Raw genomic sequence first — 22,268 nt, forward strand, 5'->3', positions numbered from 1 at the left:
CTACCACATCACCCCTGTCCATGTGTTTATTGACTTTCTCAAAGAACTCTAAAAAGTTAGTGAGACAGAACTTCAAGAGGCAGCTGGACAACCATCTGTCAGGGATGCTTTAGGGTGGATTCCTGCATTGAGCAGGGGGTTGGACTTGATGGCCTTGTAGGCCACTTCCAACTCTGTTATTCTATGATTCTATGAACTTACCTTTGTGGAAGCCATGCTGATTCCTATCAGCAATACCCTGCCTAGAGGCTTACAGTCTAAAATCACATTAAATCATATGAAGGGGGGGGGAAGGGATTACACAAAAACAGAAATAAGGAAATAATCATAACCATATGAACAGTAAATCAGGCTAAAATACCAAAAGCTATGGAAAACAGACGAGTTTTCAAACACGTTTTAAAATCTAAGCTGGAACTCGTAGTTTGTAGAGAATGGTAAGGGATCATGGTAGTTGCAATCCAATGTACGTAGTTCATACATTGAGAATGGTAAGGGATCATGGGAGTTGCAATCCAAAACTCCTGGAGGGTGCCAGGTTGTCTTTTTTCCAAATCTTACAGGCCTCCTTCTGATTGGAAAAGGAGATTGACGTGCAAAGTCTGCAAACAAAACTAAGAGATAATTTGAGCAGAGAGTTATTATTAGATGGCACTGAACAAACATTCGCGCAACGTAGAATTCAGGCCCTGTTAATCATAGTTATTTGACTACTAATCGGCGTATTCTGGCAGGGCGCGTTCTTCTCATATCGAGATCTAGACAGTTACAATCACTGCTCTTGCGGATTAATCTTTTGAATACTGATGTCACTGGAAAAGAAGTGGAAATGAGCCCCTAGGCAGGTATTTGGTGGCGAGGGAGCCTGAGAGGGTGAGGAAATCATTGCAGAAAAGCAAGAGCATAAATACAGCTCACCTAATGTGTTTATATCTAATTGCATTACTTCTTAGTGAGCCATTTGCGTAGAATCGTGCCTGCTTTTCCTTATATCTCTCTCCACAAGAAAAAGCTCGTTTAAAAAGGCACACAGAAAAATGAGGAAGTTGAACATTCGGGAGAGGCAACTGGAATATTGCTGAGGAAAGAGCCTTTGAATCTGGACCGCATTCCTGACCCTTGCGGGGGAATTCCTCTTAGAAAAAAGGTCCCATTTGCACAAATGGGACCATTTTTCTAAGTCAAATTGCTGTGGGAGGGGGAGGAGGAGGGGGTAGAGAGAAATAAGGGGAGCAAGAGAAAGGGGGAGGGAGAGAGAGAGAGAGAGAGACTTTGGCCCTGCCCACTTTTGGATTTTGCCCCTCCTACTACTGGCATGCAGCCCTCGGAAGGTTACGCAAGGGTGAAGGAGGCCCTTGGGCCTAAAAATAGGGTGACCATATGAAAAGGAGGGCAGGTCTCCTGTATCTTTAACAGTTGTATAAAGAAGGGAATTTCAGCAGGTGTCATCTGCATGCATGCAGCACCTGGTGAAATTCCCTCTTCATCACAACAGTTAAAGCTGCAGGAGCCCTGCCCTCTTTTGTATCTGGTCACACTACCTATACTCCTGCAGCTTCAACTGTTGTGATGAAGAGGGAATTTCACCAAGTGCCTCATGCATGCCCCTATGGCCATATGAAAAGGAGGACAGGGCTCCTGTATCTTTAACAGTTGTATTGAAAGGGGAATTTCAGCAGGTGTCATTTGTATGCATGCAGCACCTGGTGAAATTCCCTCTTCATCACAACAGTTAAAGCTGCAAGAGCTATACTAGAGTGAGGGCAGGGCTCTGGCAGCTTTAAGAGGGAATTTCACCAGGGGCTTCACATGTAGAAATGACACCTGCTGAAATTCCCTTTTCTATAAAACTGTTAAAAATACAGGAGCCCAGTCCTCCTTTCCATATGATCACCCTACCAAAAAAAGAAAAGAAAAGAAGATTCCCCACACCTGCTTTAAGGACTCAGAAATGAGATCCTTGGTCTTTGCATGCTGTAGCAGCCAACAGACTCCTCATCCTTTGTCTAACTAACCTCTTTCATCCCAAGGGCCGAATTCTATTTTGGAGAAGCTTTCGGGGGCCGCATTCCAGTTGTGGGTGGGACCGAAAGCAAAGGGGGCAGGGCCAAAAAAGTAATACACACATACCCAATACCAGCCGTTTTCACCTTAAAGTTCGTATTGCCAGTAACTAAACCTTAGGAGAGAAATTTCAACCTTTCAGGATGGGGAAGAAACTGCACAAATCCTGGGAAAGCACCCAATGAGCAGGGATCGGGGAGGAAGAGGTGGGGGGCCAAAGGAAGGGGACGTAGCCATTTGGGGAACCCTGGAGGGCCAGATTTGGACCTGAGGTTCTGATGTAAAAACTAGAACGTCCATTTCCCCCTGACACACAAGCACACCAGGGGAGGGTACAGAGGCGCACAGGGCGGAGAAGAGTTACTAGTCAGATGCCCCAGTGGAGTCTCCATTTACCCCCATGTAAGCAGCACGTAGGTGACCTCCAAGCCCCTTTCTTGCCAGATGAAGTTAATCCTGTTGAATCCACACTGCTGATTAACTGCCAGGACAACACCATAGGTCAGTTTCAAATGAAACTGACCAGTCAAACCCATCCAAGTCCTTAGGACTGCCCACCAATAGGAGAAGGGCTACAGACGCAACGCGCACCTGAGAAAGCACATGGCGATGGCGGCCGAGCAATTTCAGCTGCAATTCCCCTTTCTAACCACTACATGGAAGTATAAAAGCGATTGTCCCGCCCCAGCCCGGCGTGACTCTGATTTAGCAGCACGAGCGCAAGGGTCACCTTTATTCTAGAGAATAAATGCTTGGAGCCCAATGCCTCGTCTGTGATCTTTCGCGAGTGTCTCAATATTGGACTTGGATGCACTCGGATTTGGCATAATTTATGCAACAGTCCTACACCCCTATTTTACTGAGAGGAGGCAGCTATAAAGATTTCAAGGACTCTCCAGACCAAACAATAGGCTTCTAATGATAGTACATCTAAAGCCGTCCATACTTGGGTGCAGGCCATATTGGGACGTCAGAGTAAACATGCATGGGATTGGGCTGTGCATCGCCTCCTTAAAGATAGGAAGCTGCTTTATACCAGGTCAGATTATCTCTCTATCAAGCCCAGTATTGTTTGCTCTGACTGGCAGCAGCTCTAGAGGGTCTCACGGGCAGAGAGGTCTTTCTTTTGTGTCTCTGCCTGGGATTGAACCTTGTACTTTCTGCATGCAAAGTGTGTGTTTTGTCACTGAGCTATGGTTCCTCCCACTTGATTAAACTTAATTAAACCATCAACTTTAATAAAAGAAAAATTAAAGTCACCTGTTAAGGTGTACTGTTTCAGACCGTGGGTTCAGATGATGTTTTATGATGTGTCCTGTTAAAGTCCGATCTTGATCAGGAGTTCAGTTCCTCATCACCATGGAACGCTCAGAGTGGTTCTGGGGCTGGATGCCAGATAGGGTAATTTGCATGTTGCTCCAACAAGAAGCTGACTAAGACTAAGGCTTAAATATGAGTTTGGCTGATTTAGGTTGGTTGGATCCACCTCCACACTCTCTGAGGTCTTGTTGTGTAAAGGGGTCTGGCGTGTTTTAGCAGCATCAAGTGGTGATGGGGTTGCGTGGCTGTGGCATGCAAGTGATCTCATGGCTGGAGTCTGATGAGGTAGCCACCTCTGGATTCAGGGGAGTCTACCCCTAGGATCTTTCTAGGGAACTAGGTTTTGAGGAGGTGAAAGCCTCATAATGCCTTTCCATGACCCTGGAGCCTCCTTGGAGGACAAGGCGTCAGGACTCTCATAATGCCTTCCTTGCCCAAGACACCAGGATGCTGTAGTTGCACCCTGTATTTATATCCTGCATTGAGCAGTGGGTTGGACTAGATGGCCTCCAAGGACCTTTCCAACTCTATACAATTCTATGGGGGAAATGTAGCAACCGAGAGACCTAATCCAAATCAGAAACTTTCCATGCTATCTTAGTGTACTTCTTTTTATGTATAACCAGCCCTTCTGTGAGATTAGCTTGTAAAGCATGCTGCCTGTGAACAAAACCATGATGTCTAAATAAGTTTAAAAGTATTTAAGCCTTTAAGCTCATAGATCTCCCTCTGAAGGTGTCCTACTCTTCTTTTCTAATTCATTAGAGAATATATCTGTGGTAAGCAAAGTAAATTAGATTCAGTGACATTCTGCTAATTGAGTCATCCCTCCCCCCTCCCCCCTTCTGCATGGCTTGGCTGAGTTTTTAATTACCAGCTAATCTTGTCAATATGGCAGATGACTGGCAGTGTGTAGATCACTGTACCACCACCACCAGAGTGAATTAGAAAGAAATGTTTATGGCTCATTGCTTGACCCAGGGCTGCCTTGTCAAACGCACTGGAATAAATGGAGTAGACTGACCTGAAACCAGAAGAATACAAGAGTTAATTGCTGTTGCAAATAGATAAGAGCGGAACAGAGTTGGGAAAAGTGCAGCCATAGCTTGAAGACCACCAAAATTATTATTATTATTATTATTATTATTATTATTATTATTATTATTATTATTATTATTGATAAGGAACCATCAATATTTTCAGAACACAATGATGGATGGGATCAAACATCAGTCCACCCACCAGTTCCCTCAAGGGCCACCCTACACCAGGAGTCCCCAACCTTTTGGGGTTGGTGGGCAGACTTGGAATTTTGACCAAGAGTCATAGGTACTCTCACAAAATGGCTGCCATGGAAGCGTTGCCCATTTACAAAATGGTTGCCATGGTCACAGCTTTAATATTCAGAAGTGACCCCAGACACGCTGCAACCCACCATGGCTTAAATAGGCCACAGCAGGCTGCAGTGATCATGCTAAACCTGGACAAGGGCTGGATTCACACACAACACAACAACCCACACTTGACCCATACTTGAGTATGGGTCAAGTGTGAGTTGTCATTGAACTGTGGGTTGTTGCTGAACTATGGGTTGTTATGTTGTACGAAGCCACCCAGGCTAACCACAAACAACCTACAAAGAGAACCAATAGTTTGTGGTTCAGTTTGAAATGTGGGTTATTCATGGTTAACAAGGCATCGTTTGTTAGTGCAGCTGGGTTCGTACACAACCCATGGTTCAATGACAACCCGCACTCCACCCATACTCTACCTTGAGTATGTCTTGTTATGTTGTCTGAACCCTCTCCTTGGTTCAGTAGCCAAAGACACTCTGGCGTTCAATATAAGACGATTCATCCCGTCACCATTGAACACATATAATATCTTCCTTGTTTGTGCAGAAAGAAAGAAAGAAAGAAAGAAAGAAAGAAAGAAAGAAAGAAAGAAATGAAAAAAACCCATGTTAAATAAAAAGACTTTCAAAAGATTTTATAATTGGCATCTTCTGAACCAAAAGGGTAAAAATAAACCCAAGATACAAAAGAAGACTTAATGTACTGAAGAATAAATTAAACATGCAAGAAGAATAACGATTAAGCCAAAATGCTTTTCATCTTGACATCTGAGTCTCTAAGGCCCTGATCCTCCGTTGTGAAAATCAATGGTGACTTTTGTCATTTACTTCAATGGGTCCAGAGGTCAAGCCCTTAATCTTGCTTTGGCAGGGCGCTTTCCATTGTGGCCAGTGACCAGAATAGATATGTAGCAACTTTTCCCTGCTGGATATTGACTCCATGCCTCCTTCCCTCTTAACTTAAAGCAACAGACTAATGTCTGACATGGTGGGTGCCATTACCAGGTTTTGGGGGTCCTTGGGAAAGAGGGGGGGGTCACCCTGAATCAGTGGGGTCGAAATCCATTCTGGGTTTCCATTACATCCAGACAGAATTTGAAAAGAGCCAACACTGATGCTGAACCCTAGCCTCAAATTGGGTTCAGCACCTTAGATAGCTCCTACTGAGTTCTAGGTGGTTCTGACTGAAACCCAGAATGGATTCACAGCCCCACCAAAATCAGAACCACCAGCCTCCACTGCCCTGAATTCTGCCACTCTTTGTTCATTGATGAAAGTGGAACCCAAGGAAGATGTACCATTGTACCATTGGCAGTTGTTATTTTCCAACTGTTCTTTTGATAGAACTCTTATTTACAATATTCCTCTTTACCAAGGTTGCCGCTCCCTAATCTAAGCAAGGCTGAAGCGATGCATATTGGGGTGGGGAACCCTACTTCAAGTACCAGTTGATGGGGACTGAGCTAGCAGGGACTGACCAAGAAAGGGATCTCAGGGTAGTGGTGGACAGCTCGATGGAAGAGTCCACCCATGGTGCAGCTGCTGTGAAAAAGGGAAACTCCAAGCTAGGAATAATTAGGAAAGTAATTGAAAATAAAACTGCCCCATATCATACTGCCCTTCTGTAAATCTGTGATGCGACCACACTTAGAATACTGTGCACAGTTCGGATCACAGCACCCAAAAACCTCCAAGTTAGATTACTGCAATGCACTCTACGTAGGGCTGCCTTTGAAGACGGTTCGGAAGCTGCAGCTCGTGCAAAATGCAGCGGCCAGATTGATTTCGGGAACCAGAAGGTTCGACCATATAACACCTGCTCTGGTCCACTTGCACTGGCTGCCTGGATGTTTCCGAGCCCAATTCAAGGTGCTGGTTTTGACCTATAAAGCCTTGCATGGCTTGGGACCACCATACTTGACGGAACGCCTCTCCCGACGTGAAAATACCCGGTCACTACGTTCAACATCTAAGGTCCTCCTCCGGGTGCCTACTCCGAGAGAGGCTCGGAGTGTGGCAATGAGGGACAGGGCCTTTTTGGTGGTGGCCCCCAGACTGTGGAATGTTCTCCCCGAGGAGGCTCGCCCGGCACCAACACTGCTATCTTTCCTGCACCAGGTTAAGACTTTCCTCTTTGCCCAAGCATATGGCGGCACATCTCAATCACCCACATGTTTAGTTTTTAACGGTTTTTAATGCTTTATGTGTGTATGTTCTGTGTTTTAGAATTTTGAATTTTATATACTCGTTTTTATCTTAATTTTAGAATTTCTGTAAACCGCCCAGAGCGCCCCTGCTATGGGAGCGGTATATAAGTGAAATAAAATAAATAAATAATTAAATAAATAAAAAGATATTCTAGAGCTGAAAAGAGTGAAGAAAAACCAACAACCAAAAAGGGCACTGGAACATCTCCCCTATGAGGGAAGGTTACAACAGCTGGGACTGTTTAGCTTGGTGGGGGGAAGGAGGCTGAGGGGAGACATGACAGAGGTGTACAAAATCATGCATGGTGTGGAGAAGATGAACATGGAGACCTTTTTCTCCCTCTCTCATAACACTAGGACCCAATGGGGTCATCCCATGAAGCTGATTGGTGGGAGATTCAGGACAGATAAAAGGAAGGACTTCTTCACACAGTGCAGAGTCAAACTATGGAACTCACTACCACAAGATGTGGTGATGGCCACCAATTTGGATGGCTTGAAAGGCGGGTTAGACAAATTCCTGGAGGAGAAGTCTATTGATGACTACTAGCCCTGATGGCTATAAGCGTCCTCCCCAAAATAGGTTCAGCACCTTGGACAGCTCTTTTGGCATTCTGTCTGGCTCTGACTGAAACCCAGAATGGATTCACAGCCCAACCGAAATCGGAGCCACCGGCCTCCATGGTCTACATAAGTAGACATGTACAAGATTGCACCGCCAGTCTCTCAGATCAATATATTAATAGATTTCCTACATCCCCGTCTCCCTTTTAACAATTTAATTGGATTCCCCCCCCCCCTTCTTCTCACAATTGCTTCAAAGAGATACTGTAACGGCGAAAATATCCAAAGGGTGTAGCTGCCTTCCGCAACTCAATAGCATCTGCTTTGATAGGAATCAAAGACAGCTATTTCAGATTAGGACAAATATAGTCTTGATTCTCCCACACCGAATCATTTCTTTCTAATTCCTTTTCAAAATGTCACCCTTCGCTTTGGCTTGGCTCAGACTTGACGCACAGTCTTGCTTTCCCTTTGGACTGGGCTGCTTTCCCCTCCGATATAAGTGCGCTAAAAATTCCCATGGGAGCCAGAAGCGCTGCTATGCTTAAATGACTGTGAAAAGTTACTTTAGCTCTCCGTTCATTTATTACCAGGGCTGCGTATCTTTGTGTGGGCTCCTTCATGAGGGGGAGCTGTTAATTATCCTCCTAACCTTGTTATACACAACCACAGAGCTATTATTTCACTATGTTTTTTTTAAAAAAAAAACACCCTCATCAAGTAACATTGGCTATTTTTTCACTTTGTATTAGCGTTTGGGCTGTGCAGGGACCACCCGATTTGCTTCGGAGACTGATTCGGAGCTTCTGAATCAGCCCCGATTTGACTCGCATTGCTTCGGGCCAGAAGTGACTAGCAGGTGGGGGGCAATAGGCTTTAGGTTCAGGGGATGAACAGGGAGGGGAGAGTGTGATGGACTCCAAATCGGCCCTTCACCCGGCTTTTCCGGGTACCCACTGAGCAACTGCTTGATGGGTCAGGTAAGTCCAGCAGGCAGGTGGGAGAGACGGATCACCATCAACCCAGATTGGGCTGAGGCAGCCCAAACAGCTTCAGACCCAATCCAATCTGCTCCAGACCGCCTCAGCCCGATCAGGTCCTGATCCGGATTTGGACCAAAGTGGGCGAATCGTCCTGCTTCAGTTCAAATTCAGCATTTGTGCCTGAAACCGGAGCACAGCCCTTTTAACATAGTACTTTTGCCTAAGCTCTACGGCTTTGGCAGGGGCCAGCCCTACCATTAGGCAGACTGAGGCAGTCACCCCAGGCAACGGATTCTAATATTTCGGCAGGGATAGCTCACCACATTAGACAAGGTGGCAGAGGATTTCACAGTCCTTTTGTTTTAAAGTAAAAATAGATGGTGGAGCTGAAATAAGCATCAGTCTGGCGCCATTCCTAACTGCTAGTAGAATGTCCCCAGGGGGACGATGGCACATTGCAACTTAGCTTCATCCCCAGATGGATTGTTAAAATAAATAAATAAATAAATAAATAAATAAATAAATAAATAAATAAATAAATAAATAAATAGGGCCATCCAGCTATGCATGTATTGTTGCTTCTATTGCCTCTACTGCTTACTTCACCACCCCTTGAAGCAGCCGAAAGACCATAAATGCCTCCTTGCCTTATTTCAGGAGTGCAAAATCTCAGAACTTAAGGCCATATCCAGCCCGTCCTGAGGTCCCGATCCAGCCCTCCAGCAGTCCCCAAATAGCCACCGCCCCGTTCCCTCGGCCACACCTCCTTTCCTCCAGCAAGCAATCATTGCCTGAATTCGGTACAATTTTTTCTCCTTTCTAAAAGGTTGAAATGCTTCTCCAAAAGCAGAATTACTGGCACGGAAGGCTGTAAGCTAAAACACTGGTTGGCCAATGTGGGAACAGCGTGCTGGACTGGGAGCTCCATCAGATGAGCGTTTTATTGCACGCTCATTACTGGGCACTCACGGATTTTCGCGGGTCCTTCTCATGCCAACATCTGCCTCCTGAGTGCCCCCCACCCCTTCTAGCCATCATTGCACCAAAAAAAAAACCTGCCCCAGTAAGTCCGATTTAAAATAAAGATGGAAGTTGCCTCTATCTCCTGCTGTGTGCAGGAGAAGCAGCGCGATCAAAACAGCCCACTGAATGGGCCACGTGCATGTTGTGTATGTCCTCTTTCGACAGAGGAAGCATTGAGGGACAAAAGCACAGGCGGAGAAGCGATGGTAAGCAAACGCGATTTCCTCCTGTGTGATCATAGAATCATAGAATAGCAGAGTTGGCAGGGGCCTACAAGGCCATCGAGTCCAACCCCCTGCTCAATGCAGGAATCCACCCTAAAGCATCCCTGACAGATGCTTGTCCAGCTGCCTTTTGTAGGCCTCCAGTGTGGGAGAGCCCACAACCTCCCTAGGTAACTGGTTCCATTGTCATACTGCCCTAACAGTCAGGAAGTTTTTCCTGATGTCCAGCTGGAATCTGGCTTCCTTTAACTTGAGCCCGTTATTCCGTGTCCTGCACTCTGGGAGGATCGAGAAGAGATCCTGGCCCTCCTCTGTGTGACAACCTTTCAAGTATTTGAAGAGTGTTTTCATGTCTCCCCTCAATCTTCTCTTCTCCAGGCTAAACATGCCCAGTTCTTTCAGTCTCTCTTCATAGGGCTTTGTTTCCAGACCCCTGATCATCCTGGTTGCCCTCCTCTGAACACGCTCCAGCTTGTCTGCGTCCTTCTTGAATTGTGGAGCCCATAACTGAACGCAATACTCTAGATGAGGCCTAACCAGGGCCGAATAGAGAGGAACCAGTACCTCACGTGATTTGGAAGCTATACTTCTATTAATGCAGCCCAAAATAGCATTGCCCTTTCTTGCAGCCATATCGCACTGTTGGCTCATATTCAGCTTGCGATCTACAACAATTCCAAGATCCTTCTCGTTTGTAGTATTGCTGAGCCAAGTATCCCCCATCTTGTAACTGTGCCTTTGGTTTCTATTTCCTAAATGTAGAACTTGGCATTTATCCCTATTAAATTTCATCATGTTTTCAGCCCAGCACTCCAGCCTATCAAGATCACTTTGAAGTTTGTTTCTGTTCAAAAGATGATGCTCAAAGATGGACCCTTGATCTGATTCAGCAGGGCTCTCCGTCTGTTCTAACATTTGTGGCGTTTTGGCCCTTCGCCTTTTGCATTTGGCCCACGTTGCTTGCGGTCCCATCCACCCCTGGAATGTTGCCCCCCAAAATGGGAGGAGGCCGTAGCTCATTGTGATAGCGCACCTGCTTTGCATGTAGAGGGTCCCAATTTCGATCCCTGGCTTCTCCATGGAGGGCAAGGAAAGAATCCTGTCTGAAAACTGGAAAGCTGCTGCCAGTCCGTGTCAACAACTTGGGACCAGGATACCTGAGGGAGCGCCTTCTCCCTTACCAACCTGCCCGGTCACTGAGGTCATCCGAGGGCCTGCTCCTGGTGGTTCCATCTAGATCCATCCTCCGATTGGAATCCACCAGGGGAAGAGCCTTCAGCGTGGTGGCGCCCCTCCTGTGGAATTCCCTGCCTCTGGAGGTCAGGCAGGCTCTGACCTTGTACTCCTTTTGGCACCTCCTGAAAACATCTTTATTCCAAGAAGCCTTTCTTTAACATGCAGCCTTAGATTTCTGTTTTTTGCTTCTTTTTAAATTTCATTTTAACTGTTTTATTCTGTTTTTATTTTCATTTTACCTTGTACACCGCTCCGAAATTTTTCAATAGGGAGCGGTATATAAATATTCTAAATAAATAAATAAACAAATAAACAATACTGGGCCAGATGGACCAATGGCAGCTTCCAATGCTCCTAAGCGTCTCTGAAATGAAATCCACCCTCGGGTTTCGAAGAGGTTCTGCACCTGTCTTGCAAGGCAAGTCAGTACCCTAAAAAATATTTCTGCTTCTCCCATTCGTTTCCCCCCCAAAAAGTCTCAGACAACGCCCCCACCCCTTTGGGCAAGAGACAAATGACATCGTTTCCAACCAAAGAAATTTGCCTTGCTGTTTCACGTTGTCAATCCAGCGTTATTGTTTGATTCTAGCACCACGACATATTGTTGGGAACTCAGCATTATTGTATTAATTATTGAAAGTGTTCCTTTGGTAATTTTGTTTTGATGATTTATTCATGTTCGTAATGAACTTGATTGTTTCGGAATATGATTGCCTTCATAGCTGTTGAGAACCCATTTTGAGTGCAGTAATTACAGGAACAGGGGTGTATAAATAATGAACCTGGCTTGACCTGACATCACACACGGTTTTGCTATCATGAAAACATCGAATCAAGATTCACAGGCAAGTAACTTCTTCTCACGCTCGTGTCGCGCCTTTGTCTTGGGTCAAATGAACTCTCCTCCTTTAGATTTTCCTCTGTGATCCTAGAATTGGATGTGTGTCTGTCTTTCAGTCCGGCTGGCCATCCATCAGCACCATAGGACCAGGGCTGTGAAACCCAGGAGCCTGAAACGTGGCGTGCATACTAAGGAGACCTTAAAGGTGTGCACCTTGTGGTTATTTTGCTTTTAAAACACAATAATTAATTTAAATTCATTTTAACGTGTCCATGCTTTTGAAGCCTGCAGGGTCATCCCATGAAGCTGATCGGTGGGAGATTCAGGAGAAATAAAAGGAAGGACTTCTTCACACAGCGTATAGTTAAATTATGGAACTCACTATCACAGGATGTAGTGATGGCCACCAATCTGGATGGCTTTAAAAGGGGGTTGGATAAGCAAAGGCTATCAATGGCTACTAGCCATTGATGGCGGTGTGCTATCTCCAGTATTCGAGGCACTAAGCCTGTGTGCACCAGTTGCTGGGGAACATGGGCGGGAGGGTGCTGTTGCACCATGTCCTGCTTGTTCATCCCTGGCCGATGGCTGGTTGGCCACTGTGTGAACAGAGTGCTGGACTAGATAGACCTTTGGTCTGATCCAGCAGGGCTCTTCTTATGTTCTTATGCCACTAGGGACAGACCTCTCTAACCAGCACATAACTTTGCAGTCCATTCAGTTTGAAGCCAGGTCAGATCAGTGGGCCAAGGGACACCATTTTAAACCTGCCCCATCCCCATTGTTGTGGGAAGCCCCACCCCTTGCAGGGGAATGGCATGGACAGACCTCTCCCTCAGGGACCTATGGGGGTGCAGCCATTACTAGCCCCTGTGGCTTCAAACAGGGTGGGCACACCGTATCCAAATCTGAGAGCTGTGTACATTTCTGTGAAGACTTCTCCGTATCAAACAAAGGGTTAATGCCAACCTGTGGGAAGCCGGGTCTGTTTGCGAGTTTGGAAGAACCAATCAATGGCATGTAGTGTTCCACCTATCCTGACTGGGAGAAAACTGTCCGCAATAGCATCTTGAGGAACAGTACCCTTCCCGTGAGAGAAGTGAAAGGTCAGTTTGGCTGGTCAAATACTTCACACAGGCTTGGAGACAAAAGAAACTGTGTGTTGTTGATGGGAAAGGAATGGGCAAACAAGACCGCTTTATGAAGGGGCCAGGATGGCCACAGACACGATCCAAATTTGGCTCTGCTCACCCCTGGAAGCCTCTCTGACATGGAAATGAAAGAGATTCTGTTGTACACATTTTCCTGGGAGTAAGTCCCATTGACTTTACTCCTGAACATATGGGGATAGGATCATTTTTCATATGACTGTGATACATACTTATGTATTTAGGATATTTTTGGATCAACAAGCGCTCGAGGCAATGCATCATTTAAAACACACACACACACATATATACACACACACCCCTAATGCCTATTTTAGAATCAGGTGTTAATGATAAAAACAAAGAGCATCATTAATTATTAGCCACCTTGTGTGCTATTTTCTTGGTAAAAAGGTGGTGCAGAAATCAAATTAAATTAAAAGTTCCATGGAACAGTATCATTTTCATCAGCCATCTAAAGGACATTAAGAAGGAGGCATTCCATAACTGGCGTGCTACTACACAAAAGGCCCTGTTATGAACACCCACCTCTCTAGGAGATGAAACATGCAGCAAGGCCTCCGATGTGGAGGGCTGTTATGGGTTTATACGTCTGCACAAAGTTTGTCATACCGGGTGTTAAACATAATTTAAACCACAGATGGGCAACTTGTTTTGACCTACAACTCCCATCATCACACACCATTGTCGACATTAGCTAGGGCTCATGGGAGTTGTAGGTCAAAACATCTGGAAGGCCACAAGTTGGTTTAAACACTGTGTTTAAGCTGCATGTACAATGTACACTACAGTTAAATAAAATATTTGTTTGATGCGGTTTATTATATTGGGTGTCATCTTTTCGAGTGTATAATTTTGTGTTTGTTTATACAGACATTTTTCCCTTGATAAAGAGTTTTTCTCCCAACACACAGGGAAACTTATCCATCTGTGCAGCTGTCTTTTTTTCTTTTCCTTTTTTTTGGACTTTGGTGTGTTTTTCTAGAATTCCACAGCTGTAACTGATCCTCTCTTTTTGCATGACAAAGATGTCCCTATGTGAAATGTCAGCGCTTATGTGACAAGTCGCAGGTGAGCTGATACTCTGGCGTTCCCTATGTCACATGCTGATTCTAGATAGAGCATCCCTTCCTGAACCTGGTATGTTCCACATGTTTTGGACTACAATGCCCATCATTGCTGACCATTGGCCATGTTGGCAGGGGCTAATGAAAGTCGGATATCACAACACCAACCCACCCATCCTCCAAAAAAGACAGGTGCCCAGATGGATATGGCTCCCAGTGCATTTTCCTCTGAAATCAACCCTGGGTGGCTTGTGTGATCCAACTCCTCTCCCCACGCCTTGAGATGGTTTAGGCTGAGAGTCAGGAACTGGCCTAAAGTTACCCAGTAAGCTTCATGGTTGGGGGGGGGGGGGCTAGAATCTAGATCTCCAAAATCCCAGTCCAACACTCTGGCTTTCAATATAGGGGGTCCAGGAGAGGATTCATAGCTTTCTACGAATCTAACCTATAGATTCCAAAGCAGAACGGCTTTTCATGAGTCACACAGATTCCACAGACTTGCAGACCAGTCTCTTAACTTTGGGGGAGGGGATTTGTGTAAATTCACACCACTCACACTTGTGCATTCACTACGCACACATTAGCATTCATGCACGTTTGCGCTGAGGCGCACTTGCGCAAGTGGAACTACATTCTCACCCACCCTTAAAAAAAACAGAACCCATTGATGAGCGGACTATGGATCAAGAGACACCCAACAATCCACAAAACATAGATGAAGCTGACTCAACAAAAATGGCACATTCCTACTTCCTCCTCCTCCTCCTCCTCGCTAGCATATAATTAGGATATTATGGCAGTCTTCATCATGTCTATCTCTTAACAGAGATGCATTGTGGATGGCACAGCCAGAAGAAGAGAAGCAACCATTTATAGCATTTCTCTCTTTCATTTCTTGGGGAAGTCATAAAAAAAGAGATCACGATGCAACAATCATGCCATTTTAATCAAAAACACTGGGTTTCCCTTGATGCGGTTCTTCTCCCAATTCACTGTCTTGCGTCCTTCTGATGCAAGACTCACTTATCAATAGCATTGTTGAGATGAAACAGTCTTTAACTTCCTCACTCTCTTTACAGTCATGGAGAGGCCTGAACTGATATATTTGCCTTCTGTCATCATCTTATCCCGAGCTATTCAGCTGAGTGCTGCCCTGATTTCTTAACAGCTATAACGCAACGTGATGGTTTTATATAATGGCATGCAGTGATAGAAAAAAAGAGGGAAAGGGGGGCGCGTGGGGGAGTTAAGTAAATTCAGATTGTTAAAATGTGGTAAATGGTCTTTGGAAGAGAGACAACACTTCCTTAAAAGAATATATTTAAAAATCACCTGTTCACCACTGCTTAGAGAATGAGTTCCATAATCAGCCGAAGCAACAAAACTTTGAATTACAATCTTTTACTTTCTGGAGACAAGGCCAAATCAGTTTGTACTAGAGCTAAAACAGAGAGGGCGCGTTCACGGGTGAATATTGTACTGCCATTATACTGAGAAAAACACATCAAGGCCCAATGACACCTTGGGTACTTCAAGATGAGGCTTTTATTATACAACTGCCTGCCTGAGGAAAAGACTGAAGAAAAGGCGATAAACCACCCAACAATCCGTTGTCAAGGGAAAGAGTTTGGGGCCAGGGAAGGATGCATGACCGGATTTGAACCCCCACGGACTGAGGTTGTACACCCCTGCTCTATAAATATATATAATATTTTTAAATAATAATTTTTAATTCTGTATTTTAACCTATATCAATTTCTGCTGTGTGGTTTTATCCTGGTTGTGCTTTTTATATTGTATTTTGTAATTACAATGTACCAGGAGGAGGGCCTTCTCTGCTGTGGCACCCCGGCTGTGGAATGAGCTCCCTAAGGAGGTTCGCTTGGCACCTACATTATATGCTTTTAGACGCCAGGTGAAGACCTTTTTATTCTCCCAGCATTTTAACAGTCTATCAATAAATTTTAATTTGGTGTTTTAAATTTGTAATTTTGCATTGCTGCTGTTTTTATCTGGTTGAGCTTTTATATTGTATTTTATATTATGGTTTTATACTGTTGTTTTATACTTATTTATTTATTTATTACATTTTTATACCGCCCAGTAGCCAAAGCTCTCTGGGCGGTTCACAAAAATTAAAACCACAGTAAAACACCCAACAGTTTAAAACACAATTACGAAATACAGTATAAAAAGCGCAACCAGGATAAAACCACACAGCAAAGTTGATATAAGATTAAAATACAGAGTTAAAACAGTAAGATTTAAATTTAAGTTAAAATTAAGTGTTAAAATACTGAGTGAATAAAAAGGTCTTCAGCTGGCAACGAAAGCAGTACAGTGTAGGCGCCAGGCGGACCTCTCTGGGGAGCTCATTCCACAACCGGGGTGCCACAGCGGAGGAAGCCCTCCTCCTAGTAGCCACCTGCCTCACTTCCTTTGGATGTTTTTAATTTTTGTGAACCACCCAGAGAGCTCCGGCTATTGGGGGGTATAGAAATGTAATTAATAAATAAAATAAATAAATAAAATTGTGTTTTTAGACTGTTAGTTGTTTTATTACGCTTTTCATGGTTTTAATTTTGTGAACCTCCCAGAGAGCTTCGGCTGTTGAGCGGTATAAAAATGAAATAAATAATAATAATCTGCTCAAATCCTAAACACAAACAAAACCATGGACTAAGAAGATGACATGTAGGATGCTTAAATTGCATGTTCATCAACATCTGCTTTTCCAAGGAATAACTACCTTCCTTCCTTCCTAATGAAGCATCTGCCCTGCCCAAATATCAACAGAGTTGTGGATTTATAGGCTAGGCATCAGTGCTTCAAGACTTAATACACATCTTCTTTGCATAGTACAAAGCATAACGCAACGCTATCTTGGATGAATATTTTTAGCCCTGATTAAGATAAATTGCTTCAACTGCATCCTGAAAGGACAATGGCTTTTGCTCTCCATTAGAAATGGTTTTAAAGACACACACACACACATGAATTGAATCCAAATGAATAAATGTTAGATGTAAGATAGATGGGCAATAATTGAGCAGAATAATCATCACTTCTTTAAAAAAACAAAATAAAAACCTCACCCCAAGATCATAAGAACACAAATTGCCTTGCAGAATCAGCTCTAAGAGTCCAATTATTTGCGATGTACCTGTGTGTGTAGCCCTGTTCAGTCATTTGGCAACCATAGCTACACAATGCATGAAGGAGATTCTGGGGTTCCAGTGATCAGCATCCACCTGATGCGCGAATGGATGCAGCGTGAGAATGGATGTGTGGCTGCCATCAATCAGGCTTCCAGTCCTCACGAAGCCCTTGCAACTACATAGTCCCCTTTAAACGATACCAACCACTTATTGGACTTTTATTGGACTGCATGGGATCCCACTGGTAAGAAGGATCACATGAGACTAGATCCACATCTATAGATAGATCCTTTCCTCTTAATTCCACCATCAGTCTTTTAAATTTGCTTCCTTTTTCATGGCCTCCTGGAGCAAGATGACCTCTCTTTGAGAGGATTTGCTCTATAGGTATTGCAGAAAGAAATTTCGCTGGATGATTTTGGCTATTTCTGTTCTGCTCTTGCATGCTTAATTTTGAGACAATTGTTCATTTCCCCCCTTCCTGTGGTCGTATCGCTTCCTTCCGGCTCTTGAGTGACATTTAACAGAATAAGCTATCGATGAAGACTATGGGACCGAAAGAGGAACTGGCATGATTTGGAAGCTACAACCCAAAGGGGTCTGGGTTATTTAAGGGAACTTAGTTCTGGTCACCACACATATATTAGAGAGCTGGAAAGCAACCAAAAAGGGGCGGGAGCATCTCCCCTATGAAGGAAGGTTGCAACAGCTAGGATTGTGGAGCTTGGAAAAAGGAGGCTAAGGAGAGACATGATAGAGGTGTACAAAATCATGCATGGTGTGGAGAATGTGGACAGGGAGACATTTTTCTCCCTCTCTCAAAATACTAGAACCCGGGATCATTCCATGAAGCTGATTGGTGGGAGATCCAGGATAAATAATATGGAAGGACTTTTTCACACAGCGCATAAATTATGGGATTCACTACAAGATGTAGCGATGGCCACCAATTTGGATGGCTTAAAAAGGGGGTTGGATAAATCCCTGGAGAAGGCAATCAATGGCTACTAGTCCTGATAGTTGTGTGCTACCTCCAGTATTTCAGCCTGTGTGCACCAGTTGCTGGGGAACATGGGTGGGAGGGTGCTGTTGCACCATGTCCTGCTTTGTTGGTCCCTAGTCAACAGCTGGTTGGCCACTGTGTGAACAGAATGCTGGACTAGATGGACCTTCGGTCTGATCCAGCAGGGCTCTTCTTATGTTCGTATGTTCATCCTTCTGTAGCAGGCAACACTGCTAGACCTACGTAACAACCTGAATTGCTACCTCTCTGGGTTTTCAATGTCTTCAGTAGTCCCCATTCAAGCAAATCTATATATACATACATACATACACACACTTTTGTTTTAGCTCTCCACTGGTCACAAATATTTTCTAAGTTTGTAGTGAAGTACTATACAAACAGAGGAGCATTAACCTTTGAAGACTACTTATTTATTTATAATATTTATATACCTCTCAACATCTAAAAGATTTCAGAGCGGTGAACTACTTGTTGGTGGGATGGGTCAAGAGGAAAGGATCTCTATATAGATGTGGATCTAGTCTCTCATGGGATCTAAATTTCCCTACTTACCTTGTGGAATCCCATGCAGTCCAATAAATGTTCAATACTTGATTGAATGGATTGCATTGGATTTTACTTGATTGCATTGGATAAAATAAAAACGTAAGAAAATTACTATTTTTAAAAGAACAGAGTTCTGATAAAAACAATGAAGGCAGACTCACAAAAGGAGGGGGCTTTGATTGTCCAAGAGCCCTCAGAAATCTGGTTACAGGCTTCAGGGACAACTCTAGATTCTCCAGTGGATGGAAATAACTCGGAGAATAAGCAGATTCATCTCCATCTGGGCCATGAGATTTTGGTACATAAGGTCCAACCCTGTTCGAACGAAAACTTCTCTGATCTCTGCAACAGCGTGACACGTTTGTTGTTGTTTCTGAGAAGTCAAGCTTTGGACTCAGCGCCACAGCAGATCCAAGGAAGCAGCTGAAAGTCTTTGAAGTCACCTCTAGCACAAAAAGATATTGAAGTCGCAGCCTTTCTCGGACTCTTTTATAGACCGAGAGCACCCTCTACTGGAACTGCTTGACGCTGGTTTGCATCGTTCTTCCGAACTACACTTTACTCCGGTGCTGATGAAATATACATTTATCGAGTCTCTTCGCTTTGGATGGTTTTGAATCGCAACAGAAGCCACAATGAGGGGAAGGTAAACAGGCTGCATTCCAACATGTGAGAAGCAGAGCAAGAGAGCAAGAAAGGGCACAATTAGCACTCTTGCTGAGAACTAAGACTTGCTCAGGCTTAGGTCCGTGTCCATTCTGCAATGAGGTATCCCTCCTGGTACTTCGGAGTATGGCAAACCAGAGCTAAGAGGAGATTGGCGTCTTCCAATTCCAGAGAGAGCAGAAACTAGAGCTATTTTTAGGGGCATTATTTAGAGATACCACTTAAGAGATATTTTTAAATTTGGACTGCAGTATATAAATCTATTACATAATAAACTTTGCTGAGGCTTTGGAACTCCTTCCGAGAAAAGGTTATCTTGCTACCGCCCTAGTGAACTTCCACAAGTTGGTAAAAATCCTTCCCTTTTCAGAAGGCAACAAAGCCCGGAATGGCTGTCTTGTTGAATTGGGGGTTGAGCTGTCTGCTACGAATCGGATGGCTAAGTGCAACCTCCAGTATCAGAGGCAGTAAGCCGGTATACACTAGTTGCTGGGGAACATGGGTGGGAGGATGCTGTTGAGTCCTGCTTGTGGGCTGACAGCTGATCGGCCACTGTGTGAACCGAGTTGTGGACTAGATGGACCCTCAGTCTGATCTAGCATGACTCCTCTTACAGTCTGTGTTACTCTCTGCTGCTGTTTGAATGTTGCACTAGCAGCATTGTCCGAAATGGTTCACTTTGGGGTTTCATCCATGAGCCTCCTGGAGCAATCCTTCAGAAAGGCAGTTTTAAATTTATGAGTAATGGCCTGGATGAGGGCCAATAAACTGAGACTGAATCCTGGCAAGACGCAAGCCCTGTGGGTGAGTGGTTCCCGAGTCCGGGAGACAGGCTCATTGCCTGTTCTGGATGGGGTTGCTCTGCCTCTGAAAGAACAGGTTCGTAGTTTGGGGGTACTCTTAGACCCATTTCTGTCATTGGAGGCTCAAGTAGCCGCCACGGCTCGGAGTGCCTTTTACCAGCTTCGGTTGGTTCACCAACCACGGCCTCTCCTGGACAGAGTTAGCTTGGCCACGGTGGTACAGGCATTGGTAACCTCAAGATTGGATTACTGCAACGCGCTCTATGTGGGGCTGCCCTTGAAGCTGCTCCGGAAGCTGGAGCTAGTGCAGAATGCTGCAGCTCGGCTGTTGTCTGGAGCTGCCCCTTTCCAGCATGTAACTCCTCAGCTGAGGGAACTGCACTGGCCGCCTATTCGCTACCGGGCCAGGTTTAAGGTTCTTGTACTTGTGTGCAAAGCCCTAAACAGCCTGGGGCCAGGATACCTGAGAGAGCGCCTTCTCCCTTACCAACCTGCCCGGTCACTGAGGTCATCTGAGGGCCTGCTCCTGGTGGTTCCACCTAGATCCATCCTCCGATTGGAATCCACCAGGGGAAGAGCCTTCAGCGTGGTGGCCCCCCTCCTGTGGAATTCCCTGCCTCTGAAGGTCAGGCAGGCTCCGACCTTGTACTCCTTTCGGCGCCTCCTGAAAACATCTTTATTCCAAGAAGCCTTTCCTTAATATGCAGCCTTGGATCTGTTTTTTGCTTCTTTTAAATTTTGTTTTAACTGTTTTTTTCTGTTTTTATTTTCATTTTATCTTGTACACCGCTCCGAAATTTTTCAATGGGGAGCGGTATATAAATATTCTAAATAAATAAATAAATAAATAAATGCACGGAATTGTTGAAATCCACAATTTTTCCATGTTAAGAAGAGGCAGATTGCTAAAGGGGTTGAATGAAAGGGTCACCAATAGATGAGCCCCACAGTGGCAGAAATGTAAAATAGCAGTAAGAAAACAAGTATCTGTTTGCAATATACTGCAAAGTACAATGACATCTCCTCATCCACCAGCAGGGGGCAGTATGAATATTAAAGATTATCCATAGCCGAGATTAGGTTGGATGTCTAAGAGCGCCACGGAATGATGCTTGAAAGACAAGAGAGGGCTCCGAGGAGACTTTTTAGCCACTATTGTCAACCTTTCCCTTCAATTTCTGTTAAGACAGGCCTTGGACAGAAGTCTTTTGCAACTCTACCGGGAGATGTCTGGGATGTCTCCTGCATACAGCCATCACGTGAAGGACGGAATCGAATCCAAGACAGGTAGGGTTTAAGAACACTAGAGCAGACCTGGAGGCAGAATTGGGAAACAAAGCAGGCTCAAATGCAGACAAGGTGCAAAATTATGAACAGGTGGACAAGGATTTTGGGGGTTTTTTTTAGGACAGTGCTTGCTAGCAGGTTATCAGGTGAGGAGACGGTAATGGCAGCAAAAGCATCACGTATCTTGCCATGTACACAGTATTTCAGGCCTTTCTCTGGCCCCTCATTGGTTCTAGGAACTGAATCGCTACTGTGAATAAGCGGGACCTGAAACAAAGTGTTGCAAGGTGGAGAGCTCCAGCCAGCCATGCCCTTCGGCGTGAGACTCCAATCCGTTCCCCAGGTTTCCCCCACAACTGCAAGTCAACATTCAACGGCCACTGAGAATGTTCAGTCCTCATTGGGATGTTTTGAGTGTGCTCTCCCCCATCCACCCTGACAGCTTTAGAGCTTTCTCTAAATACTGAAAACTAGGGCTATGCACTCACTAGATTTCGTTCAGAGCCCAGTTCGGAAAACAGCCTGATTTGGAGGCTGCCTGTTTTGACTCTGGTGTAAATTTGAGTTTGGAAATCCAATCGTCATGCCTCGTGTTGACTATTGCTGGAAATCAACAAGTGGTGATAACATTTTCCCTCGTTTGTTAGAGTTGCATGATATGCTTACCCCCCTTCACAGGAGTTTTAGTAATTTGCATGGAAAGGGAATGTTCTCACAGAGGTGTCTACAGGC

This window comes from Elgaria multicarinata, chromosome 17, assembly GCF_023053635.1.
Source record: "Elgaria multicarinata webbii isolate HBS135686 ecotype San Diego chromosome 17, rElgMul1.1.pri, whole genome shotgun sequence".
Taxonomy (NCBI): Eukaryota; Metazoa; Chordata; class Lepidosauria; order Squamata; family Anguidae; genus Elgaria; species Elgaria multicarinata.